Here is a 19,900-nt window from a genome sequence, read left to right as displayed (position 1 = left end):
ATGAAATCAATATGATCAACCGTTGTTATTTTATGTATTGTTATCTACCATCAATTTTTACATCCCTTGTTACGCAAATCGGTATAACTGTAGTAATTACTTTGCCCGCGCAAGTGTCAGGATTTCTATAAATGGTAAAATTTTTAAACGTGTCTCCTAAAAATATGTAATTACAAACTCGGAAATGCGAATTATTAATACCATTTTCATAGTACCTAGATGTGCTATCATACCAAATAAAAATAAACCTTCGTCTAAACCATAAAATCCGCAAACGGATGAAATTAAATGGAAGTTTAGGATTGCAAGTTATAATTAGTGGCCGTCATCCATTTTACGATTCTTAGAAATTTCAGAAGGGCTTGTAAAATGCGTATTGCATTTACGACCTATTTCGTTTTATAATATCTTAGCAAATGCCCCCCAACCTGCAATTATTTTTGTAGCAAGATGTTTTTCTTCCGAGCTCACAATTTAATTCCCTCGTATTCATATAATGTTAGGTTTGCTTTCGTTTACACCTCGCTGTTATTATGACTGCTACTTCTTCACTATACGCCTATACGTCAGCAAAGTAAAGTTACCTTGGCATTGGAAAAACGTAAGTCATTCTGGAATATACCGCTAAATAAGTATACTAAACACGACGGAGAGTGAGAGTGGAAAATTGAGAATTTTTGTAAATGGGAAGTACATGGTCAAACGTGCTCTTAAATTATAAAGTGCATAATAAGAACCTACTGCAGCTCTACAAGATATTGAAATAAATGGGTCTAGTCAAATACGAGCCATTTGCCATTAATGCAATCATATTCTTACAGGGTGTCAAGCAAAATATCAAATTAACAGACCGAAAAATAGATACGTACCATATAGATCAAATCCAATTTGCATTTGATGAATATTATAGTTTACGAAATGGTCAACATTTAATTAACTTCAAAGTATAGACGTCTTCGAACATTTAAATTTTAGATGCAAACGATCCTTAAGTTTTAGAGCTAAATAAACCCACCGATATACCTCACGTTTATGAATACATAACGTTCTTAATAACTTCACTTATGAGAAAGTAGACCATAAAAACGAAACTAAACGTATTTGGACACGGTTCGGTTTTTCAGTTAACCCAATTTGTTACGAGGTTGTTAATAAACTGAATAGGTTACAAGAACAGGATAAAGGATACAATGAAAACGGCGCAAGTATAAAGCCAAAACGAGACACGTGGTCGTTTTTATTACTTTCTTACAAAAGGAAGTCAAATTTGTACGCTTTTGTAGTTCATACTTGAAAAACTGTCGTAAAATTTAAGTAGCGGCTATTAAATTAGTTCTCATTTGAAAAAAAAAATATTATGGGAACGGGAGGGAAACGAAATTTGACTAATTATAAACATACCGATAGAAAACTCAATCAGAAGGAAATCGTAAAATTCGCCCGGGATGATTGAATTACTGCAAGTATTTGAAACGCGAAACGTGTTATTGCAATGTCAGCTAGTATTAATTTTAAATCTTTGTCATATAAAATAATGTCGTTATAAAATTTGATTCAACAAGCAAAAACTGGGGTAGTTTTATAACTCCATACCTTATTCATACGCGCAAAGTAATAGCTCAGTTGGCAAAATTGTAAAATATATTTATGGTCTCTTTTATGTGTTATACCTGGCATGCTCACGTATAACACGTTAAAAAGGATATGTCTGAATCCTAGTTTCATTATGCCATAGACGATATCCTCTCCACCGAGAATATAGCTTTTCATTATACAATTTAATAAATAAAGGGACGAGCTCTATATACTTAAGAAGCCGTATACGAAATTTTTTCTACCAATTGTTGCATACTGACTATGGGTTGCATCTTATGAATCCCTTAACACGTGGTCATATTGTTTATAAGATTTTTCCATTCTCTTTTCCTGTTCAATAATCACTCGTTTATTTTTTCTACCTTGCATGTTGTTCTAACCTCGTCTCATTTCTGCTGTGTTCATTATTGTTGCTTATGGAAGTTTTGTATATCCTCGTCTTGGTTTCTATCCTGATGTATTTGTTCATCGCTATTGTGTCGTTTAGGTATCATGCTGCTCTATTGCCTTTTTTGTATTTGGTTTTCTGTTTCTATATCTCCATGGCTGGATAGCGTGATGCCTAAATGCTTGGCTTCCCTTCAATGCTAATTTCGTCTATCTCTATCGTATATCTCTTTGCTTATCATTTTTAACTACTTGATCGTACTCGATAGAGAAGCACATTACGAGTAGAGCGAGACCCTTCAGGCATTAGGAAATTAAATACATGCCAGTGGAATATTGTCTGATTGTTCCAGGTGGTTCCAGGACTGGATGCGAGAATTGAGCTCACTTCTTGACTTCAACGTCCAACTTCATTCAAGGCAAGCGTTGTCTTTGTTTAAGATTATAAGTTATGGAAGATTTTCAATTTTCATACAAATCAGCCTACTTTGATTTTTTCATCAGCATCCAATCCTCATGAATTTATGTTTGTAAGAAAAATCAAAGCAGGCTGATTGGGATGAAAATTGAAAGTCTTCCATAACTTTTATTCTAAACAATCTTTTTTAATACATTTTTGTTATATCTGCTAAAATAAAGACACTGATTTTTCGATTTCGACAAAAAACACCACGTACATTAATTGATTTGACTCATTTTTTCAATGACTTAGTTTGAGGGGAGCGATCCTCAGAACATGACGATCTAACTCCAAAAAAAATTGTCATATACACTTTCAATCCGTGGACACACTGTAAGCTGTGTAAGCTCTAAAGATAAAATAATCATGGAAGAGAATCACTGCACATCATTTATATACTTAGCATTAGAAACCCTTATTAATTCTACAACGTAACGTAGTAGAGATAAGGATAATCATTGCAAGCGACAAATCTATCACTACAGAATAGAGAAATTTAATATGTACATACATACACATACATAATACGCTCATTTAACATACGAATAAATATAGGCAACAAAAACGTAATAAAACAAATAGGTAATCAATATATCGGAACGTGTTTCCTTCGTTTAGTTGAAAAATAACACACCAACAAATGAAAACTATAATTGCAACATATTTGCGTATGTCTTTGCTACTTCACCCACTTACTTATCCGGGGTAAATATACACAAGAGCTGCAATTTTAATCGGATAATTTTATTTTCACACGTAAGTTTTGCTACAAAGAAAAAAACGAAATCAGTAGCGTGATCAAATCGCGACAGCTTTAGCGTCTAGTTTTGATCGAGTTTTTTCCAGAATACAACAAAACTTGAGTCAATTAAAAATAAATTTTGACAAAATAAAGTCTACAGGTAAAGAAACCACAACTCTTTAATTTACCAAAAAACCGGCCTGCTGCATTTTCCAACGAAGTTGGGTACCACTTTGTCTGTCCGTCCGATGCCTTAATTACTCCTACAGTTATCGATATATATATATTTAGTTCGTTCTGTTTGAATCGAGTAGCTCTGGCACTAGAGCAAAAATCTTGACAATTAATGTGCACATGCGCAGGCTGCGCAATATACTTTCCTATTTATTCATATATTTTGTTGGAAAGGCAAACATGTCGCATATAGTAAAAATTAGATTTTACTACAAAAAAGGCATTATAACGTATCTGGCTGCGTCATTTAAATTTCAAATAATGCTATTCGACCGTTTACCACACTTGGATATAGAATCAATGATTTATGAAAGTTACACCAACTTTCATAAACCGTTGGTTATTAGAATTACAAAAAATGACAAATTGGATCTTAACAAAAATACCCTTTACTCATAAATATGTTTTCACTTATTTCCCATTGTATACATAAATAATCCCATCTGTGATCTTTTGGGAAGTACTAATCAATGCATGGAAAATGCGCTAAAGTTACTCACTATATAAAGGTATTTAAGAAGAGATGTGTTAAATTCGAACTTGAATTCTTTATTATTTCCAAAACTTGCGCCAATAATGTAAATCTCTTATCGAAGACTCTTATGAAGCATGAACCAAAGATTGACGACAATTTAATTGTGCAGTCCAAGAAAGTTTGTAAATGTGCACTCAATTTAGAAGTAGGTACTTTGCTTCTTTGTATAATGATGCAAGATACAGATATACCTAAGTTCCTTTACACAACACACATAAGCTTAGGCGACGTTGCCGTTGCTCTCTAGAAATTTAATCAGCGGAAAGGACCCCGACCGGATTGGATACCACCTATTTACTTTGGCCAATATATCCTCTCTTTAAGAGTCTTCTTTACCTAAGCGCAACTTTTTTACATTATAGTGTATAGATGATTATAGCTGCAAGAGATAAGATGATATTCTTGCTTTGTCAACTCCTGTCTTGGTCCTTAGTTAGTTCCCACCGAGACTGTGCAGCGGCGCGACTTGTTACACTCAAATTGTTGATTTAACGCCCGCCAAGATACAGACTTTATTTACAAAAATTATGATTTCATTTTTTGGGGTCATATTTAGAAGTAACTTATCTAAAAAACTGTCGGTTTACTTTTTCCATAAATCGTCTTGATCGAGAGTAAAAAAATAAAACAGATTAGCGCAATAATCGGTGCGAAACATCTAATTTTTAAACAATCTGTATTCAGTTGCTATAAACTTAAAAAAAAAATAGTCCGAACATTTTGTAGATAAAGGTCTAAATTTATAAAATAGTTCTTTAAAAAAATTGTTTTTGTAAAAACAAATAGAGTTTTTATGGCGGGCGCTCTTATGGAAATTTACATTGGGTGCAGTGGGTACAGAAGACTCTTAATCTAAGTTTTCTAAGAGAATTGGCACATTCCCAGTTTTATGGAAGTACGCACCAATGCATAAATTAGGAGCTATATAAACTGTATTGAAAATTACCGCCCAATTACAACATTGTCAAAACTATTGGTGAATTATTTGAGTCGATTATATTTCAAAGGATTTCTTCCAACTTCTAATATGTAATATTGACGGATCAGCTTCTCTTCATTCATACCTGCTCAAAGGCTACTAATTTATATTCGCACATTGATTTTATTGTACGTGCTATGGGTGACGGCCTATAGACGTACATTCCATATACAGGGTGATTCCTATAGTACCTGCCACCGTTTGGGAGCGTGTAGGTGGTGCGTAGGGGAGTATTTTGATATAGGACACTTGGGGTCGGAAATCTAAAATAAGGGTGCCAGAGCCAAATTTACCTTCTGGAATTTCGCGCCTGTAGGTAGGCAACCCAACCGGCCGGCGGTGCACACGGAGCGATCTCAGGCGGCGATGTGTGGCTGACACTTGATCAGAATTTTGTTTAAACCCACGAAATCCTTAGACCATATAGTACATGGACTGCTAATTGTAACTAAAATATGGTCAAGGACATCGCCTGGGTATGTGAGTTTCAGGGTAAACGAGTGTGTCCGAAGTTGTCCGATGAGACACGATTTGAGACTGTCAACCTATAAATTAACAAACGTCAATTAATTAATCGCCTAGATATCCCAAAAAAAGCAAACTTATTCTTATTTGTGGACGTATAGCAAATAATGAAGAGCATTTAAAGCTTCCCGTACTACGCGCTACTATAAAGCTGCTCTTTAAGCGATCCTATTGGTGTTTACACGACTTTAGTTTACCCTGAGATTCACATACCCACGACTACAGTGCCCTCTATCCGTGACCATCCATTTTGTATTAAAAGCATAGGGCGAATAGCAGTCCATGTACTATATGGTCTAAGACGAAATCCCGTCTGCAACGACGCGTATCAAGTGAATAAACACTATGGCAATAGTATAATAATAGTTGGCTAGATGTAGGAAGTGCATTGAGAACAACGGTGGCCACGTTGAACACTTGTAAACGTTATTGCTTTTGACTGTCGTTTTCCCTCCTTCCCTCCCATGTCGCTTCCTCGCGCTAACTCGCTCTGCATCGCTCCGCGCGAAACGTCGGTCGGTTGGGTTGCCTACATACAGGCGTGAAATTCCAGAAGATAAATTTGGTTCTGGCGCCCTTATTTTAGATTTCCGACCCCAAGTGTCCTATATCAAAATACTCCCCTAGGCACCCCCTATACGCTCCCAAACGGTGGCAGGTACTATAGGAATCACCCTGTATACACACGTTTGAAACGCATTCGACAAAGTGAATCATTCCATTATACAGTGTGAGCAACAATGATTGAAGCGTGCGTCATCACCGCTTGTTCCTATTAATATCAAAACTACCTTCTTTGTATGGAGTTGTATACGAAAATGACGTTCTGCGCTGTCACAGTGACGTGCGTCTATTCGTATTTCGTATCTTGTATCAAATCAGCATATGCTATGAGCGGCACATTGCCAATTTAGCTGAAGCGGCACGCTTCAATCTTTGTTGCTCACTCTGTATAATAGAAAAATTAAGTACGTATGGTATGGTCTTATGTGTTATGAATTACTTGTTAGGTATTTCACTCGAATGATCCAACAATTCAAATCTTATGGCCGTCTATCGCCCTCTACTGTTCGCTTTTTTTTTGCAAACGAAGCTTGCCGGCCCGTGTGGCGTAGTCATTTCGGGATAAATTGAGAGACAACGCAAAGTTGTTCAGGATGTTGGGTAGGTACCTATGAACGTTGAATCGCCGTCACTCATTGTTCTATGATCAGGACGTGGCAAATCAGTTTATTTATTTATTTATTTATAAGTCTTACGGGAGAGGCCCCAAAAAATTAAAGTTTTGTGTACAATTCACATATACAAAAGATAATTATGCTTAAATTACTGGAAAAAAGAAATTAAAAATAAATATAGTGAGCAGTAATAAACTATCTAAACTGACATTGGTAGTATGATTTGTCGACATCATTTAGTAGAAACTTAAGATTATGTTTAAGTTCAGATAAACTAACACCTATTACTTCAATTTGCGGATAGGAGTTTGCGAAACGCATCATTCTTATAATAGGGGAGTGTTGTAAATATAACGTTTTATACAGTTTTACGGATTACATATCATAAGAAGTCTACACGGTCTCAAAATTAGAGGATTCCCGGCAATTTATATGATAAGTGGAACGGTTAAGAAAGATTTGTAAGCTGTAGTGGAAATTAATAATCGCCTTTTTTCTACGTATTTCAATTCATTAAAGTTTTGTTTTTATATATCTTTATGAAGTGGTTAATTAACACCAAATAGGAAGGGAGTAGTCTGGAATGTTTTTTAGAGGGATTCGGTCTAAAAGTTCCAAAGGGAATCTACGTTCGGTTGCCGCAGAGTTTCGTTTCAATTTTGCCAATACGGACGTTACTATTTTTTCGGACATTATAGCGTTAATTTCTTGCGAGTTTAAAAACAAATGTTTTGTGACGCTACCAGATTCTTAAAGATATGAAGCTCTAGAAAATATTGGAAGCAGTTTTTTTATTGCATCTGTTTTTATGATTATGACCTCATGAAAAGTAGATTTGGTACTTAAAATTATTAAAGATAATTTAAAATAGTGCGCACGATTTTTTGGTAAGGTTTTACGTTATGGTTGGTGAAGTTTTGTAAAGAACACCGACATGGCTAAGTCGAGAATCGAAAACCTTGGAAAGGACAACTTCGATACATGGAAGCTGCAAATATCCTCACAAAGTTCGATTTGTGGGAATATGTCAGCGGAGCTACGGTAAAACCAGAACCGGAAAACACAGCTGACGAGGCACCGTCATTATGAAATGACCAAAAAGCACGGTCGGAAATTATTTTTGTGTATCAACGCGAGCGTTACAGAGCGCGATAGATGAACACGTTTGGAAGAAATTTATCAGCCGAAAGATCCTGCGAGGAAGGCTACTTTGTTGAAAACGTTGACATTACAAAAACTGTCAGATCAGGACGACGTGAGTACGCATCTCAATAATTTTTTAGATTACGTGGAAAAATAAATAAATAAATAAAAGTAAGGGATATGAACGTTGGCATTAAAGAAGACTTGTCCATTCTTTTACCGTTTTACGCTACAGTTGCCGGCATCGGTTGAAAATTTTCGGTGCACCATTGAATCACGTGACGCGCTGCTTGTGAAAAAGGAGAATGTTAAATATAATAAAATCAAGTATCCTCCGGACAAACGCGATAATAAAAATACTGACAAATCTAATTAATCAATTCGTGTTTTAAATGTAAGAAATTTGGTCATGGGGTAAGAAACTGTCCGAATACAGTCAAAGCGCGGAAAATGCAAGGTGAGTGAACGACAGGTGTTTGTCATTTTCGGCGGGTTATTTGAACAGTTCGAATTAAAAATGGTGCCTCACCTTCTTGAGAGGTATACAACGCGATTTTAAATCTCGCAAACTCCGAAACCACGGACACAGCCGGGACAGGAAAAGTTAAAACTCAATCTCCTACGTCTTGTAGCATGTTGTGCTTCCTGCCTTTTTCATAGGGCGAGGCAAGGCAGCGAAGCCGTAGGAGTTGAGTTTATGTCTCCCGGTTCTGTAAACTAACAAGCTGGTGTCGACCCGGAGCGGAGATTAGGGCAGAGGCGTTTCTTGCATACGGCTACACTGTATCACAACGTCATAGTTACCAAGTCACCTACTTGTCTGGATCGGAAAATCTCCTATAAAACCGATGTACATAACCTCAATTTAAGGTTTAAAGGACTAGTAACGCCACCTGTGCATAGTACGCAATTTTTCAAACGATCCTTTACGTATAGGATCACAAAAGTGTATAATAATGTTTCTGCAAACCGCAAAGTCACCAGTTACGCAAATTGCTGCTCGAACATTAAATTCAAATCTAACTGACTCATTGTATTTCATGGTGGTTTCGGATGGTTCTAGGAAAAGTATTTTTGTTTAATTTGTTTTTTAATGTAAATAATAGTCGGAATAGTTCTAATGTTAAGTGAAAGAACAGATGGCGGTAGTTCTGCCGAACTGAACTACGCCTTGTAGAAGTGTATTATTTCATTTTTTTCTGTACTTTTCTGGAATGATTAAAGACAATAATATTATAATTACTATTATAATATTACAATTATTGTGTAAACTTTTATCAGTTGTAACCTACGAGTAAAAAATTTACTCGCACGTTGTAACATACAAATTCTGTACGTTTTCTTAATGATAGTGTCCCTTGATTCGATCTTTGAATCGGTGGACACAAAAAGTACACTATCATCCGCATATGCAATGATGTTCGATGAAGAAAATTTATCTTTAAGAGATCATTTATATAGATATTGAACAACAAGGGTCCAAGGTTAGAATCTTGAGGAACTCCAATTTTAATTATTTTGACATTTTCTAATTGTTTAATCCGTATAAGACTATCGACATTTGTAAAATTTTAGACTTGATGGACGGTGTGTCTCAGGATTCAACAGCAGCATAATTTTCAAAGGAAATAAAATATTACAATTTAACGACAGTGCTAGGTATCAAACATCAACAGAATAGTATCACGCTTTAAGATTTCAAACAATGTAGTTTGTTTAAAACTTACGACACGGGAAATAAAGGAAAGAAAGTGCCTATTTAATTCCTTTACATCTCTTTTACAATACCTGCAAAAATAATATTAATAAACAAAAGGTACCTATTTTCCACTTTTATTATATTTCCATACGTCTCTGTGTAGATATATATACACACAGTAGGTTATAAAACATAAACTGGCTATAAAGTGGTGCAGGCGCTCGTACGGAGGCACTATTCAGTACGTTGCAACGTATACACACTTTATCGGGAAGAGGCTTAACTCGGTTTAAATTGAACTTACGTTAGATTTCCAATTCAATTTTGTTTATGATACGATGAAGTTTGAAGGGTTTTAGTTTTATTTTATCTATATTATATTCTATAGTTCAAATTCAATTAAGTCGCCATTTCTACGTTTATAACTTACTTTTCGTCTGTCTACAGTTCCTCAGAGAGCCCAATGCCAAGGTGGCGCTTTAAGCCAACGGAAGCTGTAAAAAGCTTGCATGTGGAATTCAATAATCAGACGTCTCTCTTGAACATAAAATGTTTAATGAAATTTTAAAAGGAATTTCTCTTTAGCAATTTATTTATTAAATGGTAAATAAACACACGGCTAAGCACAACTCAACTTTAACGACAGCCTTAACGACTTCTTAGTTTGACTCTAGGATTTCGTGGATACAAACAGCTTGAAATTATAAACTAGGTTTTTTTATGCGTCAATCGCATTTACAAGTTTTAACCCTTCAAGTTTTAATATCGTTATAAATTTTATTACGCATTGTGCGGATTTGATGCAAACATTTTTAGTGTCGCTGATCTAAGACGAGAGCCATTACCTAACTGTCGTAAAATGGCCGCAAGTTCAAATCACGGGGGCTCTTTACAGTGCTAGAAACGTAACCGAAGTGCTACCGTTCCGGTTTGCTCTTTAAACCTGATTTCCTATCGTCCTACTTTTACTATAGGGATTTCGCTTTAAAACGGACATAAAATTACTACTGCACAAAATCCTCGCCTCGGAAAGTGCTTCCCGTCCCATTTTTAAAAAGCTTCGTTCTTTAATTCTATTAAATTTAACTGGGTGAATCACCTACGTACCTATTGGTGAAAATGAAAGGCTCTGCTATGATTCTTTTGCCATCAAAAATACATTCGGCGAGAAATAGGATTACGAACTTTTCTAGTAGTGAAAATTTTAACCCAGGGGATGACGTAGTTTAAAGGCGGCTACAAAAGTATGCATGATCATGGGGGCGCTCGAATAGTGGATTTACACTTACACCTCGGGTAAATAATGAACAGTTTCGCACAATTTGCAAATGCAAAACACAACATTGGCATATTTATACCTTGCGGTTTAATAAAAACTTGTATACATTCATTTTCCTTGAAAAAATCTTGGCCCACTCATAATAATAAATAATTATAACACTCATAGTTTGTAAGCCCATTAAATCGTAGTGATCATTTAATGGGTTTAGGAAATCTTGGCGACAGCCTGTCGGTGATACAAAGCTTAATGAGATTCCTGTGATCAAAAATGCCGCCGTAGAATTGCGTGACGTCTTTTCCCCGTAAAAACCTAGAAAATGCAAACTTATTGCAAAATAAAACCTACATGGGATTGCGTGTTATGAACCTAGCTCCCTGGTAATTCGTGAGGCAGAAACGAATCAGATTAATTCTTGATCAGAAATGGCAGATTTCATTAATAAAGCACCATTTAGGTGCGTTAATTAATTAAAAAGTGGGTAGAGATTAATCCGGTGATGTTTTGCAGACATTCGGTTGTGCGCCAGGTTAGTGCGAATAAGCATTCGAGGTTTGCCTGTGGTAGAACTCTAGTTAAATTCGGCTTGTTCGCCTCGAGAACGTCACGTATTTGGTAAAAGCAGTAAGGTTTTGTTTGGGAGTCGCAAGTTAGTCGTAAGACCCGTCCGGTATCAGCGAATTTTATGTGGGCAAGTTTCCAGCGTTATTGCTCATAGTCAACAGACAGTGAAATACCGAAAATAGGATTACTGTACGATTTAATTTCAACCAGAAAAACCTTCCGTTAATAAAGTTCTCCCTTAAAATATCGTTTCAAGAGGAAATAATGTAATCAAAATAACGGTAACCGTGTGCAAGAATCCACAACAGAAGGTGCGTTATATCTGGTGAAACAATAAACTCATTGTACGTTTTGTATGAAATTACGTAGAAAGGTTTAAGGTGACATTGCCTTAATCGCAAATGAACTTTTCCGATAAATCAATATAAATTCAAGGTGGCGGTTTATGAAGAATTTAAATTTCTCCCTTTTCGAAAATACAACTTCTCAGAACAATTAGATTCAGCGAACGTATTGGAATAAGCTAGTAGTATATAGTATAAATGACGTTGGGAAACGGGAATTATTCCTGATAGTAAACAATAAAAACTACAGCTAGGTAATACCCGCGGAATTTCGTCAGGCGCCCATCTCCAAAAACATCTCCCTGACAAGGCCAACTGCAGTTGTATTTTAGATCCACAATTTATTTTAAACTAGAACAATTTAGAAGGCGCCATCTCTCGAAAGATCGGTACAGATCAATTCCAAGGAACATTATTTAAGAGGTACAGAAAATTTTTCTTTTGTTTTGTATAAAATTTAAAATTGGTTCCTGTTTTTTCATTGAAATTAATAACTAAAGAAATGTTTTGAAGTCTTAAAAAGATACAAATCTGTGTGAATTAGCTAATTAAAGCCTTATGTTATTTTGTAAAAAATTATTACTTAAGAACCCATTACCAAGGATTAAGTTTTTTATGTAATTTTCATTCAAAGTTTGATTTGTTTTACTCAGTGAGAATTTTCATGTAAATGGGTTCAAATTTATTAGTCGTAATGTGTATCCTATTATGAGGAAAGTCAAGCGTATTGTTAATTTTTCATGGTTATTCAAGTTATGAATAGAAATAATGGAAAGAAATGAAAGTTAGATATAAATTTATTGTTACGAATATATTCATTTCATTTACCACATTTGTGTATTTATTGCCTGGTATTAAGTAAGCAAGTTTCAATTTTGATTTTCAGGTAGAAGGGAAAAGTAAAAAATTTTCATTTAAACCATTATCGAAGAAATTTATATTAGAGCTAGCCGTGGACAAATTAAGTTCTTTGTAGAAAAGATTTTCAGTGTGACGTTTTTAAGACAGGTTGGTGAAAGTCTATCCCTTTATCGTCGTTTCTATGCAGTTTTTATTGCTTACAGAAATTTTACGAAATTTAAGTGGGATTTCCGTTTAAATACGCGAGAGACGGATTGAAGATGCTTTTCGTTTAAGTTAGAGGCCGGAATGCTGTCCGTTTAAAAACGTTTTTTTTTCGTTGAAGACGCTTTCTGTTTCGCACCGAGGCCGAACTGCTATCCGTCAGAAGCAGTAGTATTTTTCGTCGTATAAAATTTTGAGCCAAAGATACAGCTCGTTTATAGAAGCCTTTCATCGAATTTCGAGTGTCTATTTAGAATATGAAAAGGAGTCAAGATGCCCAGTTCGTGGCCGACTTCGTGCCTTGTGCGTTACGGTTCATCAGGTGTTTTTGGTTTCTGTTAGTTTGATAGTGATTTTTGTGTATGAACCATATTCGGATACTTTCTCTCGAAGAAAACGGTCAGTAATTTTAAGTTTGATTATAATGATGTTCTGAGCATCCATGTGGATTTATTAATTTGATATTGTGGCCCATGTCCATTTTAATTGGAATGTAGTGGTTGTTTTTTTTTAGTATTTCCTGTGTTTGTAGAATAAAATTTTGTCTTTTTAATATCACGCAAGTTGTGTGTTCATTCGGACCCTTTTCTTCTTAACTACGAACAGAGAAGTTTCTTGTTCAATTACAGTTAATTTATTCTGGCTCAAAGTCCCAAAGTCCATTTTAAGTGTTAGAGAAAATGTAGTTACCTACATGGCCGTTTGGAATTTAAGGATTTTCCTCTAGCCCATCGTCTGCCGTGAATCAAAATATGAGATGTTTGAAGTGTTTTGTGTACGGTCCTTTTTGGCCTGGGATCAATGCACACAGTAATATAAATATTTTTTCTAAACATATAATAAAACTTTTATCTAATTAGTATTCAATGTTGCGGTTTTATTACTGCACTAAATGAAGACAACCATAATATCCTTACTCAAATGCAAATATCTTTATAATCGATTTTATCTATTCCCATCTGTAGTAATCTAGGTACCAAACCATAATTAGACATTTATACGAAGATCTTCATACTGGAAAGCGAACTGGATTATTGAATTTATTATTATTACAAATATTTTCATATTTATCGGAAGTCTTATGTGTGCACATTTAGAAACTTCATTAATTTTCTGTACATTAATTCGGTTTATGTATGCCGATAATTATCGTTTAGGTTGTTTACCACGAAATAATGTATTTTTTTCTATGGTGTATCTTTAATAGATGGTTTATGCAACAAAAATTAATTTTATACTAAGAGTAAATATGTAATGTAATACTGAACTTCAACTAACACTCCGCCCACTATAAAATAAAGCCAATTAAAAAAAAATTGCAATGAAACAGCTCATTTCGTGAATAATACATCAAAATTTGCCAAAACTATACGTATGTAATAGTTATAATTCTAGCACGAAAAGCAAAATTTTATACATACATAGAAAAAATAGTTTTAAACTTGAAACGAATCCAAAATGCATTTTTGAAGCAAGCCGTTCAATATGCGAGCCCACCAACAAGTGCGATTTGGACCAGGCCATCCCTCCTCCCTAATCCTTCATCTATACCTCCCTATTTCCAATTCTTTTATTTGGATTTCCAAAATCTACAAGCCTTTCACCTACATTAGAAATTTCCTCTCTATCCTGTACACAAACTGCTTTCCATTGCTTTTCTCTTCCAAAATTACTCGCCATACATTCCCTCACGAGTGATATCTAATTCCTGTAATATTCTGGACCTAAATTTGGCTAGGTGTGATCGTCTGAAACTAAGAAATTCTTGTATTTAATTTAATCTAAAACGTTTAATTTGGGACGAAATGAATCATCTGTACTATAGAAAAGGGGCGTCGTAATTAAATATTTTCTCGGCAGTGATGTGTAATTTCCCTGAGTTTTATGTAAATGACTATTATGATATTCTAACTGGTGGGTAATGATCAAAAGCTAGACATATCAAGACAGACTGAGGGATGGACGCATATGTGGGTGGACGGACAGCCATTGCGATTTCCAAACTGCGGTTCTATCTAAAGCTTCTGCTACTACGATTAACTTTTTTTTTTCAGATTATATACAAACAACAGCGCTATCTATAGATCAGAAAACGTAGTCACTAAGGAACGAGTTTTCCGTGGGAGATTTACAAAATTTCATATACAGGGTGGCAATTTGAAAACTTACCACCCCCCATGTCTTAGTAAATAAACGAGATATTTGAAAAAATCAAAATCCCTTTCGGTAATTAGCCACGCACCCCCCCCCCAACCCTCTGCGCCCCAGCCACACCAACTTTTAAATCATAAATAGTGCCCCCCCCCCCAATGTGTGATATGTCGTTGGAAAGCTCTTGTGTCGCTACCTTCGGAGACCCGATTTGATCTGCATTGCCCACAATTACTTTTGTTACTCCGAGTTCCTATTACATTGTATTCCTCAGATTAGGTTTATTGTACGAGGGTATTAGTTATCGTTGCTTTATAAATTAGTCTTTGAAACTACCGAGACATAGTCCGAAACAGATATCTACGATTTTTAGTTACGTTACTTGTATCACTCCGTAGAATTTGTTCATACTATCTTACTTACATTTTGAATTTTGAAATTAGAAATACGAAAAAGCGAGAGAAGCCGCTGTCCCTAACGAATACAGTCTTAGTATAGTGTCCGGAAAGAGTGCCTCGCAGGGGAGAAGAGAAAACCAGGATAGGAGCCAAGATATAGAAGGAGACAGCAGCATGAGGATAGCCACGTGGAATGTGCAAGGGGCAAGCGACCCAAGGAAAAGGCAGCTAATTGACGATGAATTAAGGAAACAAGGAATAGATGTAGCCTGTCTACAAGAAACCAAACTAGCAAGTGGGATGGCTGCGACAAGGAACTACGACTGGTGGATAGGTGCAAGGAAGAAGGAGAGAACCAGCAGAGGTACGGCAATCGTAATCAAGAAGTGCCGAGGCATTGAGGTGGAGAAATTTGTAGAAAAGGTGAGAGTATATCCAGCACAAGCGACCAATTACCACTACCGGACAACCTACTCGTAATCGCGGATAAGTTAGAAGACATTGAGGATTTCGTCCAAACCAGCGAGGTATACCTGGAAATGGTCGGCTCACAAATAAACAACGAAAAGAGCTACATGATTATAAGAGACCCAAGAAGCAAAACCCAGTACAAGAAGGAGACAAGATCGCCATAGCAGGGAAGGAGATAACTATGAAGCACAAGATTAAATCTGGGAGTGTACATAAGCAGAACACTCAGCAGGCACAACACAGTGAAAGACAGAATAACCAACGCATTCAGAATCACATATGGAATTCGGAACTTCATACGAGAGAAGAAAATACCGGACAGCTTGAAAATGATGATTTACAACACGATCATAGCACCGACAATCTTATACGGAGTTAACACCTCAGCGTTAACAAGAAGTAACAGACGAACTATGAGGAGGGCGGAGCGGAAGACACTCAGGATACTAATGGAAAACAGCAACCTTACAAGAAAGCAGATAAGGGAATTACTAGAGGGAAATGCGATCACCAGGAGACTGAAGACGGCAGATGAGATGGGGACATATAAACAGGAGGAACAAAGACCATATCCTACGGGCTGCCAAGAATCTATGTGCCTCGGAATGGTAGGTAGACCCTGCTTCAGATCCAACACCACCATAGACCAAACGGTAACGGCTTCGGGGATTCCCATGGGAAGAAGGGAAGAGTGGAGCAGAGACAAGCATCAAATGAAGAAAGAAAGCAGAAGAATACTGGAGGTGGAGGAAGAATCAGACATAAGCACAAGTAGCCACGAGGAGGAGGGAGAGGGGACAACCGAAAATAACGCAGGGAGAGGACAATAAAAAGGGGAGGAACAGGGGAAGAAACAGGGAAGGGAACGATACCAAAGGATAGGAACATCGGAAACAAATGAACGCCCGAAGAAGAAGCTATCACTAGAAAGCAGAGTTCCCTCTAAGGCAGATATACCAGTGGCGAAGCTGTGGCCGTACCCGTTCGGGTCGGATAACACCCAGTTAGCCCCCCCCCTCCCCATAACCCCCCAATCTACAAACTCCACCACATTGTTTGGCATATGTCGCGGCTTTTGTAAAGCCATTTAAATTATTGATTCTTATTGAGTATTAATAACAGTTTTAGTACACGAGTACACGATTAGTGTCAGACGTTAGACATTAAAACCGCAATGTTTATGCGCCGCGCTACTCATTATCCCTCTTGTTTGTTTGTCTGTGTGGTTATCTGCTACAGATAAGGCAGACAGGCGCCGTTCTGAACTCAAAAGGTCGTTACAACCAGAGGTCAAAGATAATTGTTTTTATTTTCGTCAGCTCTTTAATATAACTTTGATTACATATTGGTTTTGAATTGTAATTACTACATTTGTTTGAATGGTCATTTAACCAATATATAGCTCCGTTCTTTTCTGCGGACGCCCGTTTTGATTTTAAGAATTTCCCTGATTACGAGTCGATTCCCTTTTTTGCGAAAAATTGAGTTAAATTTAAACATTGACACTTCAGATCTAGCTACTATAGTGCCCTATTTGTAATATTTTGTGAGCATTTATTAAATTTGAATTATTATATATATATATATTATTATTTGAAGTATTTTGGCATTGCGGACGGTCTGACTTGCATCACCGAATTAAAAAGGAGTCATTTAATGTAATATACAGGGTGTTCCATATAAAAAGTCACATTTTTGTTATCTGAAACATGCGATGTAATTCGTATAAAAATGTTTAGTTTCTTTGCCATTTGAAATATGAGAAATCCGGTACAAAACTGTAGTATGGTAATTTTCTGTTAATTATTATGTCAACGTTTGCTTCAAGTTAAAAACATTCAAGTGCTTTTGAAACGTTGTGCATTTCCCTACATTGTTAGGTACTTCACCACACATAGAGATGAAATACACACAACTAATCCCATTCGGAATAAATATAATTACCGTACACTTACGTGAAGATGATTTTTATACAGCATTACGGTGAGGCAGATAACAAAATCATTAACAGCGGTAGTAATCTTTATATAGCTCTGTAAATTATAATTTTTATAGAGCACTTATGACGGCTTTGTGCAGAACAGGATAAGCTATATAACATGTATTATTGTATTCTTACCGTGGGCAGCTGTTTATGATAGGGAAATAGTATAAATTGTCAATTTTATAGATGGCTAACAATGGTTATAAATTATTTTGTTCGCGACAAAAGCTTTGTTCACTCGAAGAATTTGCAAAGCTGCCAGACGCGAGAACAAATTAGGAGGTGTGCGTTGATTTCGAATTGGGATTGGATCGTTTTAATCAAAATGATAGTTTAAAAGCTTTAAGATGGGATCCGATCTGGGTCGTCTAGAGTTCTCTCAGACTGCAGTCAAGTGCATATATTATACTTGAAATGCAATATTTTACAAATGCCATAAAATGGATATAAACTGCGCTTTACGATCACGGTTAATGTTGCGGTACCTAGAATAGCAATAGCAGGCTATTCCCTTTCGGTCAGTTTAAATTTATTATTTTTGTATCCTCTCGCGCTAATTAAAACTAAAACTTCGATTTGCCTTTTAATAAACGGAACGTGGGCATGAATGAAAAAAATGGCGATAGTTTAACAGAATATTTTTAAATCACAAATAATGGCAGCAGAATTAATGCTGACACAAGGAATTGCTTTGTCGGCAAATTTTCGTCTACGAGTGGAATTTCAATTTACACCCGACCTTACCTTAACGAAATGGAAATGTTCACGATTAATAATATCATCTCAAAAACTGGAATAAATCAAGTTATCGACTCACCATCACATTAAGCTTTCATTTGGGAAATGTCACGCTCTACTTCTTGGCCTGGCTGGTGTCGTAGGTGAATGTGGTGGTGGCGTTGTATGAACACTACTTAGCAACACACCCGAGTAAGCAGACATGGGAGGTAAGCAGATTGGCGAATAAAGTGTTGGATATAACCCCGTAGGTGCAAATCCTTGACTGAAGTGGTTGAAGGGGATGTAGTTATGTGTATACCTCGCTGCCTCGACTGCCGCTAACGCTCGAATTTCGATAAATGCTGAAAAACAAATGCCAAATTAATTTCTATTTCATGCCGACCTCATCAAACTGAATCAGTATTTTGACTTTCATGGCATTAGAAACAACAATTTATTCCTGTAGTAGGTAATACAATGTTAAAATTACTCTTTACTCTCTGTTATACATCGTTTATTACATTATCTAGACCTGAATTTAAGTACGTACTCCTCCATTCCATTGGATCATGAATTATTATTACTTTACGATTAAGTGCATTTATAATTGAAAAATCGTCAAATTTTTTTACATTTCGTATTCAAATTGCGAGCACAAATTCGTTCAACTACACAATTACTCATCCACCAATATTGAAATAATAATTGGCATTAATTATTGTCCTACTTATGCACACAAATTAGCATTAATTACCCAGTTTAATGAGATATGTAATAAAATGTTTAGTTTGTGGAGCTAAACTGATTTTCTGGTAGGTACGTAGTTGAAATGTAGCTATTGAATGTTTTAAAAACTAGAAACACACGTAAGAGAGAACTGTGTATTATAACTGGCAAAAATAATTTGTAACTGTGAGCTTTCATTTCGCTACGGCCAACAAACCTACTTGGAAATACATGGTAGCATTTAGTTAAAGCTCCGTGACAATAGCAAAACAACCTCTACCATATTCCTGATGTAATAAAGCGTCTTATTGTAGTAAAGTCAAGAGAACTACTGTAAAGGGCTCCATTCCGAAAATAAAGACACCTATTTCCGTAATTTAGCGTATCACGTACTTCACCTTTTAGGGAAAAAAATGTGTTTTGTAACCAAGTTACCTAGATTTTAGTTGGGTTCTCAAATTTGCAACTTCAACACAAAATGAAAACACTTCTTAGAAAACTGTTTTCCACTTGAATTGTTTTTTTTAAAACGGACCTGCATTCTTTTTATATTTTGAATCAGTTCGCCATTCTTAGAAAATGCATGGATCACACTTGCTTAGTTACTAAATGCTACCACAGTGCCAACAAAAATTCACATAAAAATATTTAAAAACATTGAGTGGACAAGGAAGGTTTCATAGGAAGCAAAAATATTTGTATTAACCACACGAAACGTAT

The 19,900-nt window shown here is 35.9% G+C and overlaps 1 long non-coding RNA gene across 1 annotated transcript in view; it reads right to left on the bottom strand.

Moving 5' to 3' along the window:
* The window catches only part of LOC116179215, a 35,479-nt gene extending 16,637 nt beyond the window's left edge, over positions 1 to 18,842 (bottom strand). Inside the window, exon 1 of the long non-coding RNA XR_004146975.1 lies at positions 18,552 to 18,842. This is a non-coding gene — a long non-coding RNA (uncharacterized LOC116179215). The remainder of the gene's footprint in view (positions 1 to 18,551) is intronic.
* Between the last annotated feature and the right edge of the window lie 1,058 nt (positions 18,843 to 19,900).

This window comes from Photinus pyralis, unplaced genomic scaffold, assembly GCF_008802855.1.
Source record: "Photinus pyralis isolate 1611_PpyrPB1 unplaced genomic scaffold, Ppyr1.3 Ppyr1.4_LG1, whole genome shotgun sequence".
NCBI lineage: Eukaryota > Metazoa > Arthropoda > Insecta > Coleoptera > Lampyridae > Photinus > Photinus pyralis.
The sequence above is the reverse complement of the archived record's forward strand: the minus strand, read 5'-3'. Positions and strand labels throughout refer to the sequence as shown.